This window comes from Macrosteles quadrilineatus, unplaced genomic scaffold, assembly GCF_028750875.1.
Source record: "Macrosteles quadrilineatus isolate MER2022 unplaced genomic scaffold, UCM_ALF_1.0 Scaffold_1__1_contigs__length_201487025, whole genome shotgun sequence".
In the NCBI taxonomy this organism is placed as follows: Eukaryota; Metazoa; Arthropoda; class Insecta; order Hemiptera; family Cicadellidae; genus Macrosteles; species Macrosteles quadrilineatus.
This window is the reverse complement of record NW_026542594.1, coordinates 159,773,653-159,801,607: the sequence shown is the minus strand read 5'-3', so window position 1 is coordinate 159,801,607 and position 27,955 is coordinate 159,773,653.

Genomic DNA, 27,955 nt, shown 5'->3' with positions numbered 1-27,955 from the left:
ACAGTTGGCGTATGTATTGCCTGCCTTTTGTACACAAATCATATATTTTATTATATTGTTAATTCTCTATTTACATTTTATCAGTTCTTTGAAAATCATGTTCTTCCATATAAACCATCTCTTGAGTTTTATATTTTTTACTGTATCAATATTATCTATCATTAAGAGATAGTGACAAGAATAATATTACATCCATACTAAATTGTAGAAGAAATATTTTATCAAAGGTTCCCGCATAATCGCGTTATTTTTGCAAATAATCTTTGTTAACTTGTGTCACGATAGGATCGTTATCGAGATCCATCCAGTAACAAATATTTAATGAGTTGTAACTTTAAAACATAGGATCATCGTATTTTAGTTTAAACAACAGATCCAGTTAAAATTTAAAAAAATGTAGGTTAAAATATATGGTTTGATTTGTTTGGCTCAAAGCGCTAGCTTTAACAATTTGACTATCAATAATATTTTTTGGTTGAATTAATAAAAACAACTTTATATTTACAATGTTATGATATTTAAATTAACAGATTTGCTTAAAACAAACACATTAACTTTCACAGTTTTTGAAAACAATAAATAAGTGTTCTTTTTATAAATAATTTTCAACACTTAAACTCCAAAAATTAAGCTAAGCTTGAAATTAAATAGGTATTAGGTAAAATGCACCAAACTATTTGACAGAGGTATCCTGTAATTACGAATTAAATGTGGTTTACCTTAACACAACTTATCCGATATTTCTCCACCTATTATGGTTTCAGTTTTTTTGTTAATATCATGGTGTGTTTTGCTCAGGAACACAATCCATGCGATAATTTCACTGGTAAAAGTAATTATTAGCTCTATGTTATCTTATTGGCTCTCAAAAGGTACGTCTAGTGATAGTGCTATGTTACTTATACCTAATGCTTATGTACTCTAACGGAAATTTGAACGGGACTATTATACGATCCCTAATTTGTCGTCGGCTTCTAACAATTAAAATCTAATATTCTAGAGATTATGAGGTAAATTTTCTGAAGTTTATCCATACTGCACGAGTGAACACTGCAAAATTATTACGGAGGCACTTGCATATTCCGTTACAGAAAACCATATTCTACAAATTTATCAATTCGACAGGCGGAGAGCGATAATATTTTGCCCCAGACATATGACAGTGATATGTCAGCCCTTATCAACGATCCAAAACTTTTTGAATGATAAATAATACATTCACACAGACTTCACGTGCAATACAACAATTTTTTAGTCAAACAAAGTTATATTCACTCATCTTTAATAAATCTTTTTTATGATCGATACAGGAGGGTTGTATTGATCAACTATTATAAATCAAAACTGATGTTCATATTTTAAATGTTCGTTTGGTTAACTAACTTATGAGATCAAATGTAAGACATTTACTTATTTTGAGTCAAGTTGAAAACATTTTGCACAATGTAAGTGAGCAAACAAATTTCGAGTTACTACATTACCCTCTTATTTAAAATCACTGGACGAATATATTCTTAGAATGAAATATTCCATGGCTTTGCATTTGTCCTCCAGCTTTTTATAGCAGAAAATATTCGATGTATCTTCCAAAATTATTTATTGTATTTTATTAGTTCAGCAAAAGAAGTCCAATACAAAAATTAATTTTAATGATAAACATTTTTCTATGCTATTACCCCATTGTTAGCTAATACAAAGTATACATCACAGTATTTAAAGTCGTTGAGGGTCCATATAAAATTTTATTAGGCTATTGTAATGACAATATTAAATACGCTTCAACTTCGACTTTAATTTAAAACCGGTAATGTTAGTGAGTCCGTGGCTCAGTCGATAGCCAGTTCAACTCTTGAACTGTGCTTACCTTGCTTTGCTGGATCCGTTCCTCTCTCAGGACTGTGGCCTACTTGGTAGGGTCAGTAAGGTAAAAAGAGGCTGTAATTTTTTTTTAGATAAGAAGAAATGTGTATTTCTGCCTCTTTTTTAAAGTAAATTGTTCTCATCTTAACATGTGGATTGCACTCACCACCATATTTTCTATGAACAAGCAATATTTATAATTTTAAGCATATCAACATAAGCTTAGCCTACTTAAGGTTTTCTTCTGAATCGTAGCGGGCCGTCCCCTTGAGGAGTTAGTGTATCATTGAATAATGTGTTAAAATGATTAAATGCCCAGTAACTATGTAACAAGTTTTGAAGCTATATATTTATTACTTTTTGAAATACTTAACCGCCTTGAGAAATTCTTCCATATTTTCTTGAATAATTATGAGCGAAATCTGTATTAAAACACAATATCGATTCAGGTTATGAAACTAAACCTCAATTTCAACAGGGTATATTCAGTACAAGGTTGCAGTTTCGAAAATACGGTCCCTGAATACACAGTTCCACTACGCGATATTGCCTATCAACGCTTTAAGGTTATCGCTCAAGTTATTAGCCTTTTACTACGGTCTTAAGTTCTTATGGGATCATGGTGTAATATGAACACTGCTGTGATTCTAGCATTAATCTACAGGTACACTTTGTAAATTCACAGTAGCGTTTCCAGTGTTTATTAGGTGTTAGAAAAGATGTGTATAGTAACTTAAAAATCCTGGTCTTTGTCCTTGGTCTATTTAGGGATGATAAAGTCTCTTTAAAGTTATGCATCTAAGTTTTGTAGCGTATTTTTACAGCTTGACACCATGACGTCCTGGTTATAAAACGCATAAGGCTCCATTTGCGCTAATTCCAAACTGTCTGTGCTTTTTACTTATTTACTGTGAATGCACATTATAGCATACTCCCCACATAATTTACTTTTCAATTGGTATTATCATAGATAAAAGGAGTATATACTCCTTTTATCTATGGTATTATGTTTACTTGGCGAAAGGCAATGTCATAAATTAATGTCAACTGTTCATGTTTGTAATTACGAATTAAAAAGTAACCCTACTCGACTTAATATGGTATCGGTATTTTGTTGATGCCATTGTGTTTTCCCCAGAAATATAATTTATGATAACAATAAACTTCTAGAGTATATGCATACTGTACGTGTGTAACACTGCAACCTTATCGCGGCAGCACTTCATATCCAATTACAGGAAACCGTATTAAACAATATACCGTATTGTACAAATTTGAGTGTTGTGTGTCTTTTGAATATTAGTAAGCTATGACTTCGTTGTAAAGATAATCTGGAATTTTCTTTCACTTTGAAAACTTTGTGTGAGTCTTTGGCACAGTCGAGAGTGCCACGGACTTCGGATCCATGCCAGCGATGTCGTGGGTTCGATCCTAGTACCTGCCACTAAAATTTAATCAGTACAGTTCACCCTTGTACTATACCAGCTCATCCCTTGCCTTGCTAGATACGTGTCACACACAGGACTGTGGCCTACGTGGACGAGAAAATGTAAAGTTAAAGAGACTTCCAACATTTTTTAAGGAAGAAAAATGTATTAATGGCCCTTTATTGAGGGACATTTCATAGTCCTAACAAGTAGATTGCCCTCAATATATAGCATGATGTACATGAAAAAGCGATATTAATATATTTATTTTAGTTTTGTATTATTTTCTAGCTTAAAGAGCAAAAAATTAGATTTTTGTTTTAGTAGTTTACTTTAGGAATATCTTTTTTTTATTCAAATATCCATCCATAACATTTAAAAGAATCAAGGTAATATACAAACGTAAAAGGATACAGCTATTCCGGTAAAAACAGGAACGATTTAAAAAGAAGAAGGAAGGAAACCGTATTAAATTAGCGTGAAGGGAAACAAACATTAACTCAAACAGATTCTGACTCGAAGGCGCCTTAGATACGTTGCTTTTCTAGAGCCAATATAGCTTACTCGAAAACTTGAACTACTTGAATAAATTGACTTGAATTGATTTGAAATTGAATATACTATTTGATTTAGTAACACCAAAAAATTATCGTTGTTCAATGGGGATGTCTGACTGTAAAAGATTTTGTATAACTCTACTTATCTTCACCCAATTGTGAATTTGCTGAATAAAATATTATTTTTGTTATTTAGCAACAAGCTGTTATGGTGGATATAAAATGTACTATGGAAGATCATTTTAAAGGATTTCACACATAACTCAGTTAAATTGTTAATATTTACGTATAACTTAAGACACATTACATAAGGGCGTGAAGATTGTCTAGTCTATTCTTGTAAATAAATCCTTATGACTTACATACATGAGTTGAATATAATTTCTATGAAGTCAAATGAGCATATGGGCTCAAGTTTACATTTTTAATTATTATATAGAGAAAATACTGTTTAATGCAATATGATGAAGTATGAAGATGAAATATAATTATGTTACCTAAATTATATACTACTAGGGGAAACCCGTCGAAATCGACGGTTACTTTCAAGGCTTACGTTAATTCATCTAACTGCGATGAATTGGGTGAAATATACATATTTTGAGCATTTAACATTGTTCAAAGAGTAAGTGTAAAAACAATAACAATATTGCGTTAGTTGCCAAATTTGGTTGTTCATTCAATGATTAAAATATTTCCTATCCTGTACGTCATCGGAGTTATTATTAGTATGTTATATGGTATCTCTTCCTTTGGTAGAACCTTTAAATAGTATTTAAATCGTATTGGTGGATCTTTTGTAGCTAAACACTTCCGTGATTTCATCAGTGTTTGAGAAAAAATATATGTTTGTTGAGAAGACACGTTCTAACTTCAAAGGGAGGTATATCCGTTATAGTGTAAGTTTGATTTTCCTTCGTCACGTCGCGTCAGTTCATATCGTACTTCTGTGCCAACGAATGAACCCTCTAGCATAGTTTTGAGAAATTGACTGTGGGGTTACTGATAAAGCTGGAATTCCTTGACATGGGGGATGTCAGTTAGTTGTCTCGTCTCGGCCTTATCAATAAAATAAAGTTGTCAATATAATCTCTCTACGGAATGTTAAGTGTAGTGGAATACATGAAGTAAAGTTGGCTTTTATTCTTGAACTGTTAGGGGCCTCCTAGTTCATATGATCTTGGCGGCTTCATTGGCAATAAATAATGCAAATGACATAGCAATTGAACATTTCCAAAAAGCAAAAATACTGTAAAATGGCTGTTACGTATATATTGACGTTTACATATTGTTAATCAACGTATATGATAAATACTTTTTTCCTTTAATACGTTTTTTTATGGCGACCATTCATAGTAGGTAAGTCAAGTATGAATGGAGATGAGTGTAGGAAGAGTGGCGCGATCTTGAAGTCTTGTTAGTTACTAAGGCCGACATTCCTTAGATACAGCTGTTAATTAATAGCCCATACAGCGAATGGCAACCAAGGGATCTACAGTTTATAGTTGAATTGGAACCACATTTTTTTTGCATTGGTATTTATGAATTGGTATAATTATCAGGATAGCACTGCGGGTAGTCGTAGTACTCACTCGTGCGGACGTTAATCCACACCAGGGAGTATCGCATCCACAGTGCATTCCTATAAATATCCACAATTCGTGACCTCCTAGTAGCTGGATTACAGGACGACGCCACCCGTCCCAGTCAAAGGATTATGTGATCTAGTTTAAAAGGAATATGACCTTTCTGTCATGACAGTAGCTGCTTAAATAGTATTTTCTCTTTGTACCATATTTTACAGCCAAAATGTCGTGTTATTTTCAATAATGTTACTAATTCAGTGCGCCAAAGTCCGTAATATAGGCAGGTGCTAATTATTTGTCAAGATAGGTACCATTTTAGGCAATGTTTCTAAGTTTGGATTTTATTAGACACAATAAGAGCAGATATTTCTACATAAATATTTGATATTTTGTAGAATAATATGATAAAATGTAGGCAAAAGTGGCGAAAAAGGCACATACCAACCCGTACAATAGATATAAGATAGTTCAATAAGATATAATTTAAGAATTGCTGTGATAAAAGGATTTTCCACTGATTTCGTAATGGAACGTTATATTGCAAAACATGGAATGATAAAGAAGAAAATCAATTTTAAAATCAGAAAATAACATTGCAAATACTTATTTGGTAGAATTCAACTAACAATAAATATGTGTTGTTTGAAATACAATTTAAAAATGAACAGCTGTTTCATTAAAAAGTATTATTCTCATGGCCAAAATGTAAACAACTCTGTGGAGGGATCTTTAAAGGCTTCTGGGGCAGAGTCCTAAGGGATTTTGCTTAGTTTTTCTTTTCATAACTCATCTACAGACCAAGACCTTTCTTTGGACACCTCTACCAAGTTTCTACGCCCAACCGTTCTCTCAAATTAGTGGGGACAAAGTTTCCAATCAAATATTTAGATTCCCCCATGTTAATCTTATGGGAGAAACTCCAACTTTGATGGCCTGTGGGGCAAAGCCCGAGGATTTATACTACATGAATTGGTGAAAGGGGGTGTCTACACAAAAAATATTTTATTTTGACACGTCGTTTGTAAAAATCCGTCCATTATTAACGGAGGAGTAGTGTTTTCAAGAAATCGCCTTCACGTATTATATATAAGGATTATTTTAACAAGAGTAGTATGAAATTTATCAAACACTATTAAGTTTATGTATTGTCTTAACAAAATAAACGGTAACAGCAATCTGACACTTACTTTCTCCCATTAGATTGTCGACAACCTGTATCATGAGTAATCGATGAGAGTAACTATGATAAATCACAAGTTCCATTAAATTTTGAACCGTAATCTTTACAGCATAGGGGGTTGTACTATGTTGTTAAGAATTATAAGGACCATCACATTCTGATTTCAATCAAATTAGTCTTTTTCGACGAAAGATTTTCTTTGATTTGATGTGTTTTTAATGGGAAAATATCATCATTTAAAATATATTTTGAACCATAGTTTTTACAGGAATGGGAGTCCCACCATATTGTTTATAATTTAAAGGGCTACAACATACTTAACTTTCGTTATACCGTTCCGGCCGTATTTGAGAAAGTCAGATTATTTCCGTATTTTATGCGGTTTTATGGAAACTTTTTTTTAAAATCTTAATTTCAAGAAAATTACAAAAAAAAACATGTAGATACCATGGATTAATACCTACGTACCAAATGTTATCATAGTCGAACCACAGGTGTGGTCTGTAGCTTTTTACACATTTGCACATACACACACAAGGACATACATAATTTCGAAAATAACTTTCGAAGACCCAAAACTGATATATGTAAAAACTCAAAAATCTTGACAAAAACAATACTTTCTGATTTTTCATATATGCCTACTATGTTTAGGGAGAGAAATTAAAAAAAAGGCAAAACAAAACAATGACATCTTATGATATCAAATAATATCAATAACCTATTTTACACATATATAAATAAATTAATAAATAGTAAAATGATGATATATAAATAGTTAAATACAAAAAAAAGAGAAGTCAAAAATTTAATTTATGTGACATACACATGACTAAGTGGTAAAATGTAGTTTTACATTAACTAAACAGATAAAAACATGATTGATAAGAATTATTAATGCAATTAGGATACAAACTGATAATTTAATAACATTTACGACAGGATTATTTTATATTTATGTTTTATTTGTCTCTGTTTATGGTCCATATTTGTTTAAAAGTGAGTAAAAGTAATAAAGATTCAGCGCAAATCAATAACTTTAAAGTAAAACGAATTCATTTTGTTAGGATTAGTTAGTTATAGTAGCTTTCATTCAAGCAACTTTTAGAATTTTGTTGACCAGGCGTAAAAAGGTTTTAATAGCCAATCAATTTTCCAAAAGAAAACTTAAATGAAACAATTGAAACTCTAGTTACATAGTTCTTCAACAGTTTAAAAAGCAAGGCATTGTTTCTCCGTGCTGAAGTTGTTTCAAGACCAGTGTAGAATTGGAAATGGAATGGTACGCAATAAATGTAAATGAAAGTAACCTCGGGCTCTTCACTCGGCCACGCTTTATCGTCGAATCATTTATTAGGTGGCCTTTCGTTTCTACATTAATGCTTATGCTTCGAAAAAGTATATATTGTCTCATCACACTTTATATAGAAACACAAAACAGTAAATTACATTAGTTATAATTTTAAACTAGTTTGATGATAAACTTTATATTTAGGACTTATATATTATATATATATTTAGGATATGTAAGCCTTGCGTGCGTTATCCACAAATGTCCCAAATAGTAGTGGTGATATATGATCAGCTATAAGTCACCAAGAAGAAACTTATAACCATATACATTTTTATTTTAATCTCTTCATATACAATTTCATAGTTATAGTCTGCATGAGCTTTTTAGCAATACAGCGAAAAATAGTTTGTCTTTAGCGGCAAGTGCCAGCTTGCTATGATATTAGGTATCTGGGAAGTATTTCATACTTTTAATTAGATAACATCTATATATTAACGAAAAATTTAAAATAAATTATAAAATATTTATATATATATATAAAGGCAAAAGTGCCCATGAACTTTTGAGAAAACTACAAGTCACACCATCATAAACCATTTTATAAATCGCCCTTTAAGGTCGTAATTGCTTTCCAAAGGGAACTTTCCTTATATATAATGTTAAGAAACCCTCAGCTGTCCTTATTTGTATGTTATTCTTTTAATTTATTTCCTCATTAAAATCAGGTTTATTTATTTGTTTGTATTTCTGTATTCTGTTTTGTTTATTTCGGCTTAACTTAACCAATCAATAATTTTATTAATACTTATGAATTAAAACGGAATAGGTAACTGCTAGTATTGTTAAATCTGAAATATGTTAAACAATTAAATGAATAGAATCGTATTTTTTAAATTACATTTGTCTAAATTTGTAATGGAGAAATTAGTTTTTAATTGTTTAGCCAATGGTTTTTATCATCGATGTTGTCTCGTTTCATGAATTTTTCATAACCGTTTATAGCAGTTTTTGTTCGACCAAAAGAAGTTCAATTATTTGTAAGATTACATATTTGGGGTTTTGATAAAAAATCTTTCAATTTTGAATACATTTTCTTTGCATCTATCGAATAAGCATCAAACAATCTAGAATCGTTAGTATTGGGGTAAATGCAATCATAAGTTAACTGAGCCAACTAATTGACTTCGATGTCAGAGTGCCATTAACCTAAACTTGGGTAAGGACCCATAACTTTGTCATTAGACTGTACCTCTTAGGCCAGTATAGTATTGTTTGTTATAGCATTTTTAGAAAAAAAAGATAATATATACGTTGAAAGGTTATCTTAATACCTGTATAGCACAATTTACACAGAAAAATACACTATAATTAGAGTTTTATTTTTAATTTTTCCGTAATCACTTGTCGTTTAATCGTTCTCATACCTTCGGTCTATATACAACCACATACGGACTATGAAACCAATTGGCCAATTGTCTGTGGTATAACCATCTTACCTAGTTGATGTCAGATTATGACAATTAAGATTATTTGTGGGCTTTACTCACCTTAACTTTTCTCTATGATGTCCAGGACTCGTCAAAACACACATAGGCTATATAAAAAACACGCAATTGTCCATGACATCAAAGTCTGACGTTTCGTAAAACTCACTAAAGACGTCCCACTTCATCAGGGTTGGATAACACTATTTTTCACCCTTACGCTGGTCGAACGCCTAACCACGACTCATATAACAATGGTTTATAAATTTTAGACTGCACATAGGTTATGCAAAATACTGAACCAATATTAACACAAAATATACCGCTCCTTCTTTGCCGTTATACTCCTCTTTATCTATTGTCTCATGTCCCACTTGGTAGTGTGTAACAAGTAAACATATGTTCTTTCTCTAACCCATAACATAGGATGGTCTGACATAGACAAATAAAACAAAACTAAAACTCTCTCGTTGTGCGAAGAATGAGTATATACTATGAATATATAAGAAGTGTATACTATGATGCCACTAGACGCTACTGTTAACTTCAGTGATTGTGGTGATGTTTTGGTGATTAGTGTCGCTTCAGTTGGATGTTATGGATCCCTTACAAGCAAATTGAATGTAACCACACATCTGCATTGCTAACGGTCTATTTGTGCTGTTCTCTACCTACACGCTACGTGTAATTTATTGCAAGTACAATATACAGTTAGTTTTGTATAAAGCGTATTGATTCTAAAATTATTATCATATTCCCGTGCTAGCTTACTACTGTTAAGCTAGATAACCTTAATTGAAATAAAATTTAAATACTTTTACGTGTACTAAACGTGTACTGAATCCTTAGGATTTACAATACACACAACAATACAATACAATACAATTTAGCCTTAAAACTTAGTCAAAAGGGTATAGTTATATAAAATATTTATCAAAAAGACTTTTTTAGCTTAGCCGTAGCATGTTATGTGACATAACTAAGTAATAGCTTATTAAACTATTAGACGGACGTAAGCTATTTTAATTTGGTTCTATATTTCTACACCGCTTTGCTATATAACGAATAAAAAATAAATATATCTAACAAGTGAAAATATACCAATAACTGAACCCCTGGGAAGGAATTATACTGCAAACTACTGTATTAGTAACGTGATATAATTATTGCCACGATTCATACGTAGTGATTCATTAGTAATTATTACCTTATAAGTATGCTATGCTATGCAAAAGGGTGTCAAAATTGTTATTTTCGTTAAATAGAACTCTAAGGACTTATCAACTAAAATCCAAGGTTTATTTATATGTGTTTATTTATTATTAAAAAAATAAATATATCTAACAAGTGAAAATATACCAATAACTGAACCCCTGGGAAGGAATTATACTGCAAACTACTGTATTAGTAACGTGATATAATTATTGCCACGATTCATACGTAGTGATTCATTAGTAATTATTACCTTATAAGTATGCTATGCTATGCAAAAGGGTGTCAAAATTGTTATTTTCGTTAAATAGAACTCTAAGGACTTATCAACTAAAATCCAAGGTTTATTTATATGTGATTCAAAACATGAAGTAAAGTAAATTGAAGTAAAAAGACACATTATCGCTTGATCTTAGGCTAAATTTGAAGAGTTTTGCGCTGCCTGTTATAGACTGTTAGATCCCACAACGACAACGTCAATTATCACAACAATACATTGGTGATAAGTCAAGATAAGAAGTGTTATTAACAATTAATTGTTAAGGTTTTGGAAATATACTTGGCAAAACATTTTATTCAGTGAAAAGCCTCCAAAATCGTGTTAAAAGTGGAATTAGCTTGGTCAACCCAACGCATGATGTTTGTGATGCGAGCATGAACGAACAAGCATAATGCTCATGTAAATGAAAAGGATGTTGCAGTTTTTCTTCCAGTCATCGTGGTATGGATCTAGAAGATCATATAAAATACACTTATAAACTTTTAATCTTACTCGTTGAATAGTAGTTTATAGTAAACACGTAGACCTAGTCATTTGATCTCCTATCTCAAATTTAATTTATATTTAAGGAAATGCAGTTACATCTATTTCAATTGTAGAATAAAGAATTGACGAAAAATATCTTTGATAAATCAGCTGAAATTGACACAATGATTCAACTGATGAGATACAAAGAGCGGCATTTTCCGAGTTCGAGTTTGCCTGCAATGCAGCTTCTATTGTTTACCTTGTTGAAGTGCACAAGTTTGTTCAGTAAAAAATGAAATAAATTCCTCGGAGAATATGTTTTGTTGTTCGTGAGTAAGATGCAATTAATAATTTTCATCACTCCTTAACGAAAGTAACTATTTTCGATAACATCTGAGATCAATGAAAGTAGTCGTTTCCCAAGCTCTAATTTAGGGCGAGGGAAAATCGATCAGCTGATTTTCCCTCGCTCTAAATTTACTTTCCATCGCTCTCAATTAGTTATCCATTTACTCACTACGTGCGCTAGTGTTTTGTTACGATATAATTTAATGATTTCGATCAGCTGTATGTATAGTCAAAAGTTCTTTTATTAGCGAATTTCCCTATAGGGAAGTAGCTATTACCGTAGGTCTCATGGTAAGACTTAGGCCCGGGACCGATTTACTTTTTCATTTTGATGTCCCCAGAGGCCAAAAACACCATTCGTTCAAATTTTTATATATCTATATATAGAGATATATATATGTGTGTCCATCCGCACGATAACTTGAGTAATTTTTGTCCGATTTTGATAAAATTTGGTTTGAAGGTGTAAGGCGGGATAAACTTGAATGAGTTCGCGAACCAGCATGATCGGACTATGGGAACGGGGGTTTATGGGGGGTTTTATGGGGTAAAAATAGGTTTTTCGCATTTTTTACCCTAAAAACACAAAATTTCATAATTTCTTTTTTAACCATTTTGTAGAGCTTAAAAAAAAAAATAATTTAGTATATTGAAGCGTTATTATGCGCCTAATTGTTACGGAGAAAATTAAAAAAATTTGTAATTTTAAAAATCCCATGTTATTCTTATGGAGAATAAGTCAACTGTTGTAGTTTGCTTGTTTATGAACATATTTTGATCATTTTTTGAAAATACATTAATTTCTTACTAAACCACAGTACCTTTTAACATTTTACATAAAAAAAAAACTTTTTTACCCTCCCTGTTGCAGCAAACCTAAGTACTCATTAAATTAATTCTGTTTTAATAGGTAATAAATGTGATATTTTTAAGGAGACATTTTAGTTTAAATCCAATCAGGCAAATGGAAATTCGCTAAGTCTGCAGGTTTGCTGCGGCGGGGGTATTGTTTTATTTTACGGTTTAATCCAAATTTATTGAAAAAATACGTAAGTTTCCTTTAGAGTATTTTCTTTTATTTTTTGTTCTAAAATTAATCGAAAATATACGTACGTATTCTTTTAGAAGATTTTATTTTATTTTGATGCTAATCAAATTAATTGAGAAATAAATTACTGTAGTTGTAATATTACTGAGGTCTGCTATTCTGTGTTTGTGTAGTTTTGCGTCGTGATGAAAAGTATCGTTCATAACTCGTACCGAAAGTTATTATCCGGCACTTGCTCCATTATTCCCGTCCTCAGCTTCGCCTCACACGTGAAATTGGGGTTCCCTGTGTTCGGCTTCGCCTCACACAAAAACTTGAGCGCGCGCCGGAAAGTGCCACTTTCGGTCCTAGTAATGAAATATACTATTCTTTGCCAAGCTAAACCAAACAATAAAAAGGTTCATTTTTTATGAGTCCTTTGTAGATTCTTTTCTGCAAAACGTCATCTACAGAAAGCATTTATTGATAGCTTTTTTTGACCAATAATAATTGTAGTTAGCTTAAAAAAAGGAAACCCCTTCTAAACGACACATTAATATAAGCTACATCAATTATGATTTTTTTACTGAATCCTATTTGATATTTTCGGTTGGATCACAAACTAGACCGGTAAAATATTACACAAAATTTACACAAACGCAAAGATTTAGCTATTATTGTGAGTTATCTATAAGTAATTTATTAGCTATAAGTTTTCTTACTTTGAATTTTAATGCACTTCTTCAAGAATCACCTTGTACCTCAAGAACGTTAAATACGAAAAATTTACGAGAATAACACAGAACAATAATGCACAACAAACAAACAATAAGCTTTTAGAAGAATATTTTAATGCGATGGAACTAAAACGATGTAACCACTGAAAAAATAGTTATAAAAATAAATAATGTATAGTAACGCATGACAGAATTGAGGTAAAAACTGTAACATACAGTTTTGTGTAAGGTAAATATTTCACGATGCATGATGATATAACTACAATGAATGTGTTCCTTTCATTCTTTCCACAGAAAACCACTTTATCACTCTTCTACCTGTCCTGCTGATGAATGAATGGCGATCGGTTTCCCAGTCGAAATGTTCAAAAAATTAATTTATACAGGGTGATTGATATAAGTGTGCCAGCCGTTTTATTCGAAAACTATAAGAGATATCAAAAAAAGTTAAATGGTAAGTGCCTTGGATTTTTTATTTAAAAAATTGTAGTCAAGTCAAAAAAATTATTTTAGCCGCCATTTTTCCAATATGGCCGCCAACCTTGATTTTTCTTACAAAACACCCTGTATTTTATGATGTATTCTGGTAGAAAAGGTAATTTTAAGACGATTTTATTCTTGTGATTTTTGTCATAAACCTAACCGTTTCAAAGATAATAATGGTTAAAGTTTTGAAATTTCTGCATAAGAAAGAGTTTCGATAAAGGCCTAAGCAAGCATGCCAGCTGTTTTGTTCGAAAACCATTCAAAATTTCACAACTTAAACCATTATTATCTTTGAAACGGTTAGGTTTATGAATAAAATCACAAGAATAAAATCGTCTTAAAATTACTTTTTCTACCAGACTACATCATAAAATACAGGGCGTTCCATAAGAAAAATCAAAGTTGGCGGCCATATTGGAAAAATGGCGGCTAAAATAATTTTTTTGACTTGACTATAATCTTTTAAATAAAAAATCCAAGGCACTTACCATTTAACTTTTTTTGATATCTCTTATAGTTTTCGAATAAAACGGCTGGCACACTTATATCAATCACCCTGTATATTCGTTTTCAATATTACAGTAGCTTTCGTGCTTAAAATTTGTTTCATGATTCAATACTTATTTGAGAATAAAATGTTATTAAAAACATCCTCATAAAGGCTGAAACGTTATTTTACTTATTCCTAATTTTTGGTAAGATCAATAATCCTACTTCCTACTATTATATATATATATATATATATATATATATATATATATATATATATATATATATAATATTATAAATGAGAAAGTTTGGATGTATGGATGTATGGATGTATGGATGTATGTTTGTGACAAGTGAACGCGAAAAATACTGGTCGGATTGGGCTGAAATTTGGCATGATGATAGCTCACATTCCCGATTAACATATAGGCATATTCTTATTTCAAAAATCCTTTCGGGCTCCGCCCCAGTGGCTCTGGAGTTTCCCATGTTAACCTTATGAGAAATGGAGTTATTGAATCTTAACAGCTGTTTCAATTAAACAAGTTGGTTCTGTTCTATGATGTTCAATAGCATTAAAGTTACAAGGATTACCAACAGGGTGCAGCACTATTATTTCTTTTACATTTATGACAAAAGCTAATTTGCAACCAAAAGGTGAGTGAGCGTAGCGAACGAACTTCAACCTGGAGGCGAGTTAGCGTAGCGAACGAGCTAACCTGAAGGCAAGTGAGCGCAGCGAACGAGCTCCAACCTAAAGGTGAGTGAGCGTAGCGATCGAGCTCCAACCTAAAGGTGAGTGAGCGTAGCGAACAAACTTCAACCAGGACGTGATTGAGCCATGCGAACGAGATAATCTTGAAAATTAAGAAGTTAAACGGGGCAAAGCCCGCGGGTTACAGCTAGTTTACTTATAAATAGTAAATGAAACTGATAGTTTGATTACATTTTTAGATAAACCTCGTTACAATAAACATTTGTTCGTACAATATTTTCTTGAATTGTTTTATATTTTTATGAAACTTTACATAGTAAAATATTTGAACCGAGTGACTATACATCGAAATAAGATATTTAAAGCTCTAAAGTTAACTTAAGAAATCTTGAGTAGGGAAATATTTTTTTCAGCAAATATACCACTACCTGTTTAGAAGAAAGGTCAATACTGTGCTTGAATTTAAAAATTCAAAATTCTTAAAACATTTTTGTTGGATTCAGATGATCTTCTAGACATTAAACTAGCGACGATTCAATATCTCCAAGTGACGAAAACTCAAGAACTTCCACACTATACATTTACATAATAATTGCCTGCTTGTCATAATTAGTAACAACTATGAAGTTGATGGTTAATGTAATACAACAAAACGTAGGCACAATACTTAAACAAACAGATTAAAAATGAAATACTGCTTTAGGAGTTTTAATGTAGTCTAGTTTGAATAAATCTGGCTTACGAGATAATCTTACCAGGATGCATTAGCATGTTTGTTGAATCAGCAAAGAGCTAATATTTTAATTATGAATACAAATTGAGAGTTCTTTGCAAATTAATAAATATTTACTTTTGGTGTAAATATTTTCATAAATAAACTATATTATTTTTAGAAAAATGTAATTCAGGAGTTTGTGCTTGTATCATTACAAATTTGCTTGGTACTGTAGGGTTACAATTTTGAATAGACACATAATCTCAATTAATTTTTTTTATCTTAACAGAAAAAACGTGTACAGTATTTGATAAACATAGAAAGGTTTAGAGGTAAATGAAATTAGTCAAAAATAACTCAATTAATGTTCTTATCAAGAGATCAAATATCTGGCTTTGAAAAGAATGAAAAGAATAACTTAGGCTACAGTTAAACTAGGCCTACACATATATTCGTTGGTGCGCAATATTTCCGGTCTCTGACGAGAGCACATAGGGTGCATTTGTGAAAATTTGGTAAAAGTAATATTTAACCCTTGTTTTGAACTGACTCTAAGCTTAAAATTATTAGCTAAAACTGAAATCACTAATAATAATTTAGTTTAATGAATATTGAAGGGCAGCACTTTGTCGACTAAGGTAAATTTAAATTTAACTAGGCGGTAAGTAACTTAGGTCGATCTAGTGTCATTGTTTAGACCTACTGTATTTAAACTCACAATCGCTATGCTGCTACGCAAACATTTCACGGTTAATTACTTTCCATTAATTGATAAATTTTAAATTTTCGAATGTCTTACCAACATGACCACTGAGTTTTTTTTATTGCTAAAGTGATAGTATTTGAAATTGACAACAGAAAATATAAACACTGTTTTTCCGTTTTAAGCAATCTTTGAACTGTACTGTTGGAATGGACCAATAAAATTCATTTCATGAATTATTTTGATCATGTTCCCGTAGAAAAAAAATCTATATTGGATACTTTACCTACTCTTCTTGGTACATATGAAGGAACTAACGAACTAGGCTGGGAGAGGGATACATAACTATTTTGCGGATGATACAAGCCTGCTGAGCAGGTTGCAAGATCCTACTACGGCGGTCGCATGAACAGAACATATTTTCCTAGGCTAAGGACTGGTTCCTCATAAATAACTTGAAGCTCAACGAAGATAAAACACAAAGCCTTCTGCTCACCCGGTGCAGATTATCTCAGTTTCTTAATTCTCCTATCAAACATCTTGGCTTCGTCCTATACTCCAAGTTAGAGCGGGGCCCTCATATTAATTCTATCTATGTGAGATTAAGCAAAGAAATCTTCCTCTTGAGAAAGGTTTAACATCAGATACACACAGTACCTGCTGACAGTATATATTTATTTTTTTCACAGTTATGTGGCCCACGTCATTCAACTGCGGGAACATGCTTCGCTTGCTAAAACAGGCACTACGAGTACTTATAAATAACAGGAGGCGGAAGCCATGCTGATGCCTTTTTAGATTATTAAACATCCTTACAGTCTATAACCAGTATATTCTTGCATGGATTGTTCACATTGAAACCAGCCCGAACAATTTCGAACTCCGTGGCCAGCTCCACACGTTAGAATGGCTCAGAAGCTGAATACCCAGCAATACAGACTCTTCCTGATACGAGACGGCTCCCTCGCAGTAGCAGGACAAATGTTTAATGCGCTGCTACTCCACCTGAGAGAGCTTAAGTTAAAAATGTTTCAAGGATCAAGTAGCTCCTTCTGCGAAACCCGTACTACTCCTTTGAAGAGTATTTTGAGGAGGCACCAAATATTGACCGCCCACCTAGATCGACTAAGGGTTAAGTTAAAAATATATATGTGTTATTGAAGAAAGTTTCATTTTTAAATATTTGACGTGGTCTATCCGGACCTGGATGGTCAAATACGAAGAGGAGTTCATAAGGTAACAATGAGTAATTTTCAGGCGGTTTGCCTCATTACTGTTTACTGATATACCAGAAGATTCATTCACTGGTATGGGTTCTGTTATACCTTACAAAAAAAAATTAAATATATGAAAATAAACTAATTTGATAAAACTTTATTTGCAACTTATATCATAGACTTACCAACCATAGGAAGTATGTTTTATCAATGCTTGTATCCTTGAGCTTATCATATTACTGTTTATCCTTGTAGAAGTTTGCTTAATCAGCAATTACAAAAATAACTACATTTGGAAATCATCAAGTTAAAAACAAACAAATGACCAGGTAATTTAAATAGTATTACCGTAAGGTTGACATGACATCTTTGAGGGTCACTAGGGCAAACCGTTTACTATTATTGGCTCTTTAAATTACACGATAAACTTCAACATGGGCTAAAATTCTAAAGGGAGTTTTATTCACAAAATAACTTTTTCCAAATTAATAATGTATAATAGGGGTAATCACTGTAATAACATATTTAGCCATGCATTTACCATCTTAATCCATGGCTCTATGGCTTATAAAAAGATAATTTATAAGCAAAGTTATACAAAATTAAAATCTTTTTGTAATAACAGGAAATCATTGATCGTTTGCAACTTTTCGTTCATTTTGTTCACTTTAACATAAACGCCATGATGTTTGGTTGTCCCTACCTCCGTTGGAATCCCACTTACTGGAGATAAGTCAATTTCTCCAACGCTCGAAGTAAATCGCTCTCATCTACATAAGAACTCAAACTATAACACGCTGTTGGCTTGAATGTAGATGACTTTAAAAGTATGAATCACAATCTAAAACTTACTTCGTATCTGCTTCACTTACGTTAGTATCTGATCTTGTTTTCTTGAGTATCACAGAGATTGGTATGTATTATAATGCTTAATTTGCGAATATATAATAAAACACGTATTAAGCTTATTTTATCTTTATCCCTCTATATATTATGTCTTTCTTATTTGGTGTCAAAATATATTTACATTTTAAAATATGTCTTCAAAAATTAGTTTTACGATTGTTACAAAAGATAAATGATATATCTGCAAAGATATAAATGCTAACAACTTTTAAAAACTTTCATAAGTTGCTAATAGATTTTTTATTAGTCTGATAAATACATTTAAATGAGCTTAAAATTGATTAATTTGCAGCTATTCCAATACCAACTATAGTAAATATAACGATTTGAATATGAATAAAAAAATTACACATTGTTAGGCACATGGTTTTGACGGGGTTTTAACACTTATATACCTATTAAACATTTGAAGATTATTAAACTATCTACAACATATTAGGCTGGGTGATAGATTTCATGAATTTATACAGCGATCCCTAAAATTCCAAATAACGCAGAACATTACTATTATTTGTTAGTATATATTGTTAATATGTTTGACTATATTATAGGTCGATTTTAATCCACTATTTAAGATTTATGTGTTAATAAAACTTTTCATGCGGTAAGAATATCTTTTTACGTCAACGCTTGGTAATGGTCAGTTTTATTAAAATAAAATAAAAATGTATTGTTTATTAGTGCCGTACAGTAAACATGATTTAATAAATAAACTATTTAACACTAAAGCCCTTTTAAATTTAAATTCAACTGGAGGTGAACACAGCTGTAAACACACAAGACTGATTTTTCTAAAAGGGACAGCAAACGTAAACTTAAACAACTTAAATCTTAGAACAACATATTCTTCCTTTTTAATAAAAAACATAATTATTCATTGACACAACTATTACAACGAATAAAATAAAATAGTAATTGAACATGTAAACACGTGATGAAGTCCATTTGCAACAACAGATTATCGTTTTTGATTTATGACTAAAATAGATTATGATAACAAATATTTTTATTTGAAGTTGTATAAAGTTATCTTAAATAGATTTTGCGAAAAAAAATTAAACACAAAAAATGTGAATACCTGACTAACGAGACATTTTTGGGATAAATATTATCATTGACTATATAACACTATAGTGGTATATAGTCAATGATATTATTTTTAATTTAGTGTCGTTTACCCATTAAACCTATTTCTAAATTTGTTTTACTTACTTAACTGACAACCTAATTAACTGAGATTAGTCATGTACACATGACTAACCTATAACTTATCGTTATATTATTGAAAACCAGATCAATGTTAAGAAGTTTTGTAGTCTTAATTACTTATACATGGAAATTATTTTAGTTTATAACTTACTTTAGCTAAATAATGCAGTATTACGAACAATGTAGTTGTATTTACCACAATTTTCCACCCTCGTGGAAAATGAAAAAGGACTTTTTTTAACAAGAGCTCGTGTCGAAAAGAGTCACTCTTTGCCTTAGTGATGAAATATACTACTATAGTGAGAAGTAGCAAAATTTATCGTTACGGAATTTTACAAAATCTAGTCTACTTCGAAATATAAAGGGATAATGCTACATTATCAGTTTAGGGCTTCCAGTTACAAAACGAAGTAATGGAAAACGTCCTGAGGGAATGATCTCAAGGAAGCTGCGATGGATAAAGTGTCATGTCCTCAGGGAAGGGGAATCTAGACGCCTTACAGAAGCTACTTTAGAGGATATAATTTTAAATGTAAAAAACAGAGCACTTTACGTTATGCTTAGTATAATGGAATTTCAACCATTTTAAGGGGAGAGCTGGCTTTACATTGGATACATTTCAGAAATATAGCATCGACTTTGGTAAGTCAATAGTCTATGAGTACGCCCTAATATTAAAGACTTCATGGTGATAGAGACCGTAATAGAGACCGAATTAAATGAGTTTAATGGAAATCGAATAAACAAATCTGGATCTAGCTTAATTTGCTTGCTAGGTATAATCTGACTGTAAAAGAGATTAATAGTAAAATACTGTAGTAAAATACGGTCAGTTGTTTTTTTCTAATTACTCGTTATGAAACCAACCAAACCTAGCTAACCAGAGCTAAGTAAGTATTCTTTATTTAATACAATACAAACCTATAATATATGAGGGCAAATACAATATTAAAAGCCCTTTATCATTAGTCTTAATAACTCTAAAGAACTTGGAAGTACTGATATACTTTTTTCAATCACGTTATAGAAAACTTACAATATTTGAAGTAATCTAACACCCGATAATCTAAATAATTCTCAATAATTGATAATTGATCAATCATCAGTTATTAATTATTGAGATGGGGACGCCACCTAGGTGCGCATTTTATCCCAAATATGAGTTAAGGATGAGTGTAGGTATGGTATGGTAGGGATGGTATGTTTACCTTTTTGGCTTTGTTACTGACTAAGATCAGCGGTTTCATTAGTCAGGATTATTTATTTAAAGCCCAATGATTAGGAACAGCTGGGTCAGTTTCGAACCATCAAAACGCTACTGACTTTTTCAGGATCGAACCGGCGATCTCTAGATTAATAGGCGAGTATTATAACCACTCAGCTACCTAGCCAGTCTGCAGATACTGTTTTTAACGTTACTGTATTACAATGTAAGCAATGCGTTGCAGATATTGTTATCGATATTGAAGTCAAATACACATCATTCATACAAACTCCTTGAAAAGAATTGGAAAGACAATTTGTTAAAACAATATAAATAAAGTAAACATGGGTCTAAAATATCTGTGTTTTTGACCGTCTATCTGTAAATAGTTTTTAAAGATATATCCATAACGTTTGGACCTGATAAGCTATGGATTTTAAACTTAGTACATGAGTGGTGTTACATAAGGTCAATGCCTTCACTATCAGGTTAATAATTTTTTTTTTATAAAAAATAGCAGCCATTAAAATACTCATCAATAAATATCTTAAATAGTGATTACACTAAAGACTAATATGACTAAATTTCTATATAACAATTTTAATCCATATGTCGATGATTTTCAAAATCTGTGCATAAACAATTAATAATCTTTTAATTTTACAAGACCATGTATACGAATTGTATGGCGTTTTAGTTTTGCTCACTATTGCACCGGATAGGTATTAGGCCTTGGCCATGCACGGATCAAAAAGTGTTATGCTTCTGCCAGTCAAAAGAAAGAACAACATTAGACAAAAAAATCAAGAATTTACAATGTTTATGATGGCATGATACCATACAGACTAATAAATTAATTTACACCAAGTAAACATCATCTTTTGGGGGAATATACTGATATGTTACCGACAAATTATATGCTACTCCTGTAAATGGACCTTTGATCATAAATGGAAAATATTATTAAGGCCGCTACAAGTAATTAAACTTCAAGGAAATTGTAGTGGCCATCTGTCAATTAGGATGGTTCGAAATCAAAAGTAAATATTACGTGGTCAAAGGTACACATTGCATAATTGAGCTAACCTTACGTAAGCATTGGTGATATCAAGTGAATACATCTGAAACTGACAGTAGAACTCAAATGCATTAGCAAATAAGATATATCCCATACCAAAGAACATTGTAAATTGAATAGTTTGAAACTATTTGATATTCTGGCCACGCTACTCCTTGTTACCTTTCCCTATTGTCGACCCTCACAAATTGGTGTCAGCATTGGAAATCGAATTTGACGCACCATTAACTCGAGACAAAGTAAACTACATCCCCCACCAAATTCGTATCTGAAGGTGGTTTAGGTTCTTCTGGTTTGGGTTCTTCAAAGCTTCTCTATCAAAGGCACAGAATATTATATGAAACAACAGTTAGTTGTGCTTCTTACTTAGAATGAAAATATAAGTCATTTAAATTTTCCTGTTAGGAAACTGGGTCAAATAATTCATTTCCTTTTGTAACCTAGTAAAGTTAAACAGTAATCAGATCATATACTGATTGCAGTTTTCACTTAGGATCCTGAACAATGAATGTCAGTCCCACGCAAAAACAAAATCTTAATAAGTTGTCTTTGTTTAACCATTAGATGGAAATACAATTTGCAACTATTAATTCTGAGTTACCAATTGGCTTAAGCTAAAAATAAAATTGATAAAAATGCCAGAACATAGTAAATTTCCTTCTTTTCTGCTGATTTGATTAAAAAGGCTGTGTAAGAATCGGTTGAACATGTATCACATTACTAAGTTAAGGAAAGACAGTTTGCATTTGCATATAGAGAGAAGAAGAAGATGAAGTAACTAAACGAATCATGACGTAAGACAATACAATTCAGGGAGTTTACGTGACCTAAATTTTAAAGAAATATTAAATATAAAACAATGGAAACGTTTAGATATACATAACAACAACATTTCTTACCTATTATTTATTAGCCTATATAAGTGTTTATTTCGATAAGGATTCCTTTAGAAGAGGTGTACATGATATGTTTTAAATAATAGCATATGAAGCGGATGAATGCCTGTGTTGTATTTTATCATTTTTTGACTTAAACTGAACAAAATAAATGCAAAACAAAATACGTAGTCTGTGCATGCGACTCTCCTACCCACCGAACAATGTAAATATAGTTTGGGAGATTTATCACAGAGGAAACCCCATCCATTGGAAGTTTGGATGATATGCGCAATGGTTTATTATACTTTTAAAGGATTTCAAATAATTACTATGAACCGCTTTTGTCGCACAAAAAATCAGCAGATTTCTGTAGTTAACTGGTTTGTATGAAGTCTCAATTATTTTCATAATTCGTTTTTGACAGCTATCATGCTATGTAATGATATACTATTTCTAGTTATTTTGTTGGAAAGGTGTGTTGTCTATATTCTTCATTAGTGGAAAGGAGAGCTCCGCTTATTTTATTCAAACAGTCTAAGTGTTGGTTAGAATTGCGGATGAGCTGTTAGCCTCAAATTAGCCACCGACGGGACTGGCTCCGTTGTGTATTGCCTACGTCGGGTAATAAATAGTCTTTATAAGTGGTTTTATTATGATTTATGGTTATTTTAAAACTGATAACGGTAATACAAACTAGCTTTTACAGTATGATAATTTAATAAATCATGAACTTTTAGTTTAGCACTTTTAGAAGTACCTAACGAGAATTAAAATGTATTTGAATTTTCAAAAGTGTGCCTGTCTTACATTCCTTTATAGCACTGCTGCAAATATTTTATATACATTTTTTAAATCCTTAACTCTCTGTAGGAACGCTATTTTAGTTACCATCTACGATAACCTCTGGAACTTGTAACAATATGATTTTATTTTTGGCGCGGTTTTTAAATCAATACAACAAGTCAAAGTTACCAATTAATATACAATTGATCACTTTATTTGACCATTTACAAGCGTATTACGGAAACCACCCAAAACTAGGTAAAATATCATTGAACCATAATATTATTAATGTAATCTCACCATACAACACTTAGATAATTTCCTTTTTAGGCAAAAGTTATTCTTAAACCCTTGATTGGTAGGTACGATTATATATATTACTCGGTTAAAAAGTTATTTTATATACAGTAGCTTCGTACCCAAAGCTGGATTTACCAGTGACATCGTTTTTTTTTTATATAAACTATGTTATGTCTTTTAAAATGGGACTAACTTGAAGCTGTGCGAAGCGTGCCGTGTGCAGACTGCACATTGTATAGGAAATACTTCTTTTATCCGAGGAAAAACAAACCATGCAAAAGCCTTTTCACCTTAAAGATAATTTCGTTGCAAAAAAATTAAAATTCAATCAAAACATAATCATATGAAAGTAAAAATGCTAAGAATGTTCCTAATTTACAATATTAAATATATATCGAATGTAGAGCAATACCGAGTGATTTACTTACACCTCTACCAGTATACGATAATCACTAGAAGTACCTCAATAAAATATTATTTTCATAATCTATATCTTCTCTATTTACGATATGATTGTGGTTAAAATTAATAATTCAACTGAAATTTATCACAAGATTAGTTTACATTTTGAACCGGTTTAAAACAATTCAGACGTACTTAATCCTTTGAAAGCAAACTCTAGACATAAATAACAGAACAAAGTATGAGCTCCTAAACGAAAACAAATTGTTAACTACTGTATTACATTCCATCGTGCCAGATCATTAAAAGTAACCCCCAATTTTAGCTTTAAAATGACACCTAAATTATTGTAAAGACCCTGGTGAAAAGGAGATGTTGCAGGGAAACCCTTTAAGTGTATTAAGTATATAGATTGTGAAATTATGGATTGAGAACCCTCTAAGTAATTGATATGATCAGTAAACCGTTGTCAGTGTATGATTGAGTTCAAACAAACCCCCACAGTCCCACACATTAACCGATACATTTATGAGAATGAAATAAAATACTGTACAAAAACTAAAATTTACATTGCTTTTCGTATTCCATATTTTAATTATAGCAGCTGTATTTGAATATTTTGGTTTGTTATTTTAAACTAATTTACCATTGCTTTGTGCTTATTTCTAACTATACAAATATAAAATTTAATTAAACTGAACTACAATTTTGTTTTATTTGTTTATAATTTAAATATTGTATGTTAAATGATGATCTTACTAGGAAATATATATACCTAGTGTGCGCTTAGTTTAACTTCACAATTTAGTAGTTCCTAACAGCTGCACGATATATATGGCCTCAAAGTTACATTGCACATAAATATTATTTTCGTTAAAGGCATTAAAATACAACTATTCAAGAAAAAAAAACACCTCAATTACAATTACAATCTGCCCAAAAAAATCTACGACTAGAAATTAGAAATGATATAATGTTTAATGAAAAGCAAATGGAAAGGCAATAGACACCTGTTTCTCTTTTTTATTGGTTGGTTCATCTTACTGAATCAATTCTTTAAAAAGTTTTTACCAACATTTAAGCAATATCATAGTGTCGTAAGGTTTTCGTTTTGGTTTTAATAAAAGACCAAATTAGTTTTATGGAATTTTTTTTTATAATTTATATGTTATATATATACAGTATATATATATTGTAAAAAATATGTTTAAATATTAAAAAAAAGTTAAAGGATTGTTAGAAATTACATTCATAATTTGTTTTTACATCTGTTGTAAGGCAAGTGCCTAAACCCTGATAATGTACCTATAAACGTAAAATATTTTGATAGCCGGTATATTTTGATAGTCAAATATTTTAAACTATATCCATCATTACTTGACACATTACATCTAGTTCCAGACTAGGTTTCGCTTGGAGTCAAACCAGCGACCTACAAATTTGAATGCGAGCACTGTGCTTGGCAACCCAGCCATGATAATAAGCCATAACCCAGCCATAATAAGCTTGGGTTATGCAACTTAGCCAATTTTGACTATTCTTTGGATATTCAGCTATCGACTACATGCAACTAAGTTGGCTGAAAGTAATTCTTATCAGTTACTCTTAGAAGGTGTCACTGATCTATTTTTCATGGGTTTTTGGAAGATGGAAAATATTAAGTGTATAACCATTTAACAGTTCATGTTGATTTCAAAAATGTACTTGAACGAAGAATATCTTACATGAATAATACTAAAAACAAAAATATTTTTATAACAAGCGTTGCAAATTAAAATGCCTTTATTTGAGTTCTGCAACTGGGATTACCTCGCTTCAGTTCATATTGCGAAAGTTCTGCCTAATTAAAGTTCTGAACAAACTATTGGCTTGTTTTTTGCTATCCTTGTATGCTTCTAAATCAGGGCGCTTCCAGTGTGAGAGCGCTCTAAAAACAAAACGTTGGAACAAAAATGATCAGAACCCTAATTGCAGTGTAAATTTAATAAAAACTATCATACTATCCTCAAAAATAATAGATGTTTTTTGCCAATAAAGAGTACATGAGTTTGAACAAAAACATTTTGAATTTGATTATTTCGTCCGAGTTGGTGAAGTAAAATATACACTGTTCTCTATAAGGAAACTCATACAATATCCGTATCATTTTTTATGATTTGCCATGTAATGTATTTTTTAACAGTTGTTAGAGCTTGTAATAAATAATGAAAACTTTTAAAATTGTAGATGATAAAAACATATTTAATTTTTATATATACATTTCTCAATTATCAAAATAAATTATTGTGGTCTTTAATTAAAATCATTACTATAACTGACTCTTCTAATTTTTTTTAAATAAAATAAATGAAATATAAAACATTTGTTAAGATAAGAAAACACAGACTAACTAAATATAATATCTAATCTGGATTAATCTTGAATGTGTACTATATACACAATTTAATTTACAACAACATTAATCATTAACTGTTTTTTTCCTTTTTACCCTATGGGTTATATTCTTTACCCATACTTTAAACATTGGCTATGTGCATCCGGTATTTTTTTTTTAAATATACGAAGAATAGAGTTAAGAAATGTTGTTAACATCCAAAACGTGCATGTATAATTTGTACCAATTAGCTGGGCAATGTTTGTTGTTCTGGCTATGTCACGTAGGACTTTGCTTTCTGTCAATCTTCACGAATCGACGTCAAAATTAGTCACAACAATAACTGAAGACAAAGAGATGAGCATAAGACGACTGTTTATGGGTTCGGTTTAGGCATTAAAAAATCAATCTAGGAAACACATAAATTTCATTCGGTTTAGTAATAGAATATTCTGCACTGTTAAAAATTATAGTGAAAAAAACATCTTGACAGAATGTCACAATTTGCAGCTCTGAAGCTGACACTTGCAGTGTACACTTCAATGTGTGCTTTAAAATTTGTTAAACCATAAAATCTCCCGCCACGTGCGAGATAAAGTCAGTGATACGATTTTTACCCCAAGAAACATATGTGATGCTGACATTCATCGCCAGATGACTGAGGTTTATGACCACACTCCACACAGAAGACCAAAAAGGTAAAAGGACTTAATGGCCACCTTAACTTCAAGGACTTCACCCTATATCTTATTTTCATAACTCAAAGCTGTAATGAGAATTTAAAAATATCACTTGAAAAATGCATGTAGAAGTGGTTTCAGGGAGTTGGGATTGCTCAGGGTACCCTGTACCATGTTTAAGTAAGGATACATTTATAGCGAGTGCAAGGCAGACAAATCCACAATTATGAAACTAGAGACGCTGCACTTGAACAACAACGTAAAATGTTGCGTTCTAGATTTTTTTCATTACAAATTGGTATTGAAATCCTCAACAATAATTTTTCGAACTAAATAAATTTGCTATTTTACTAAAC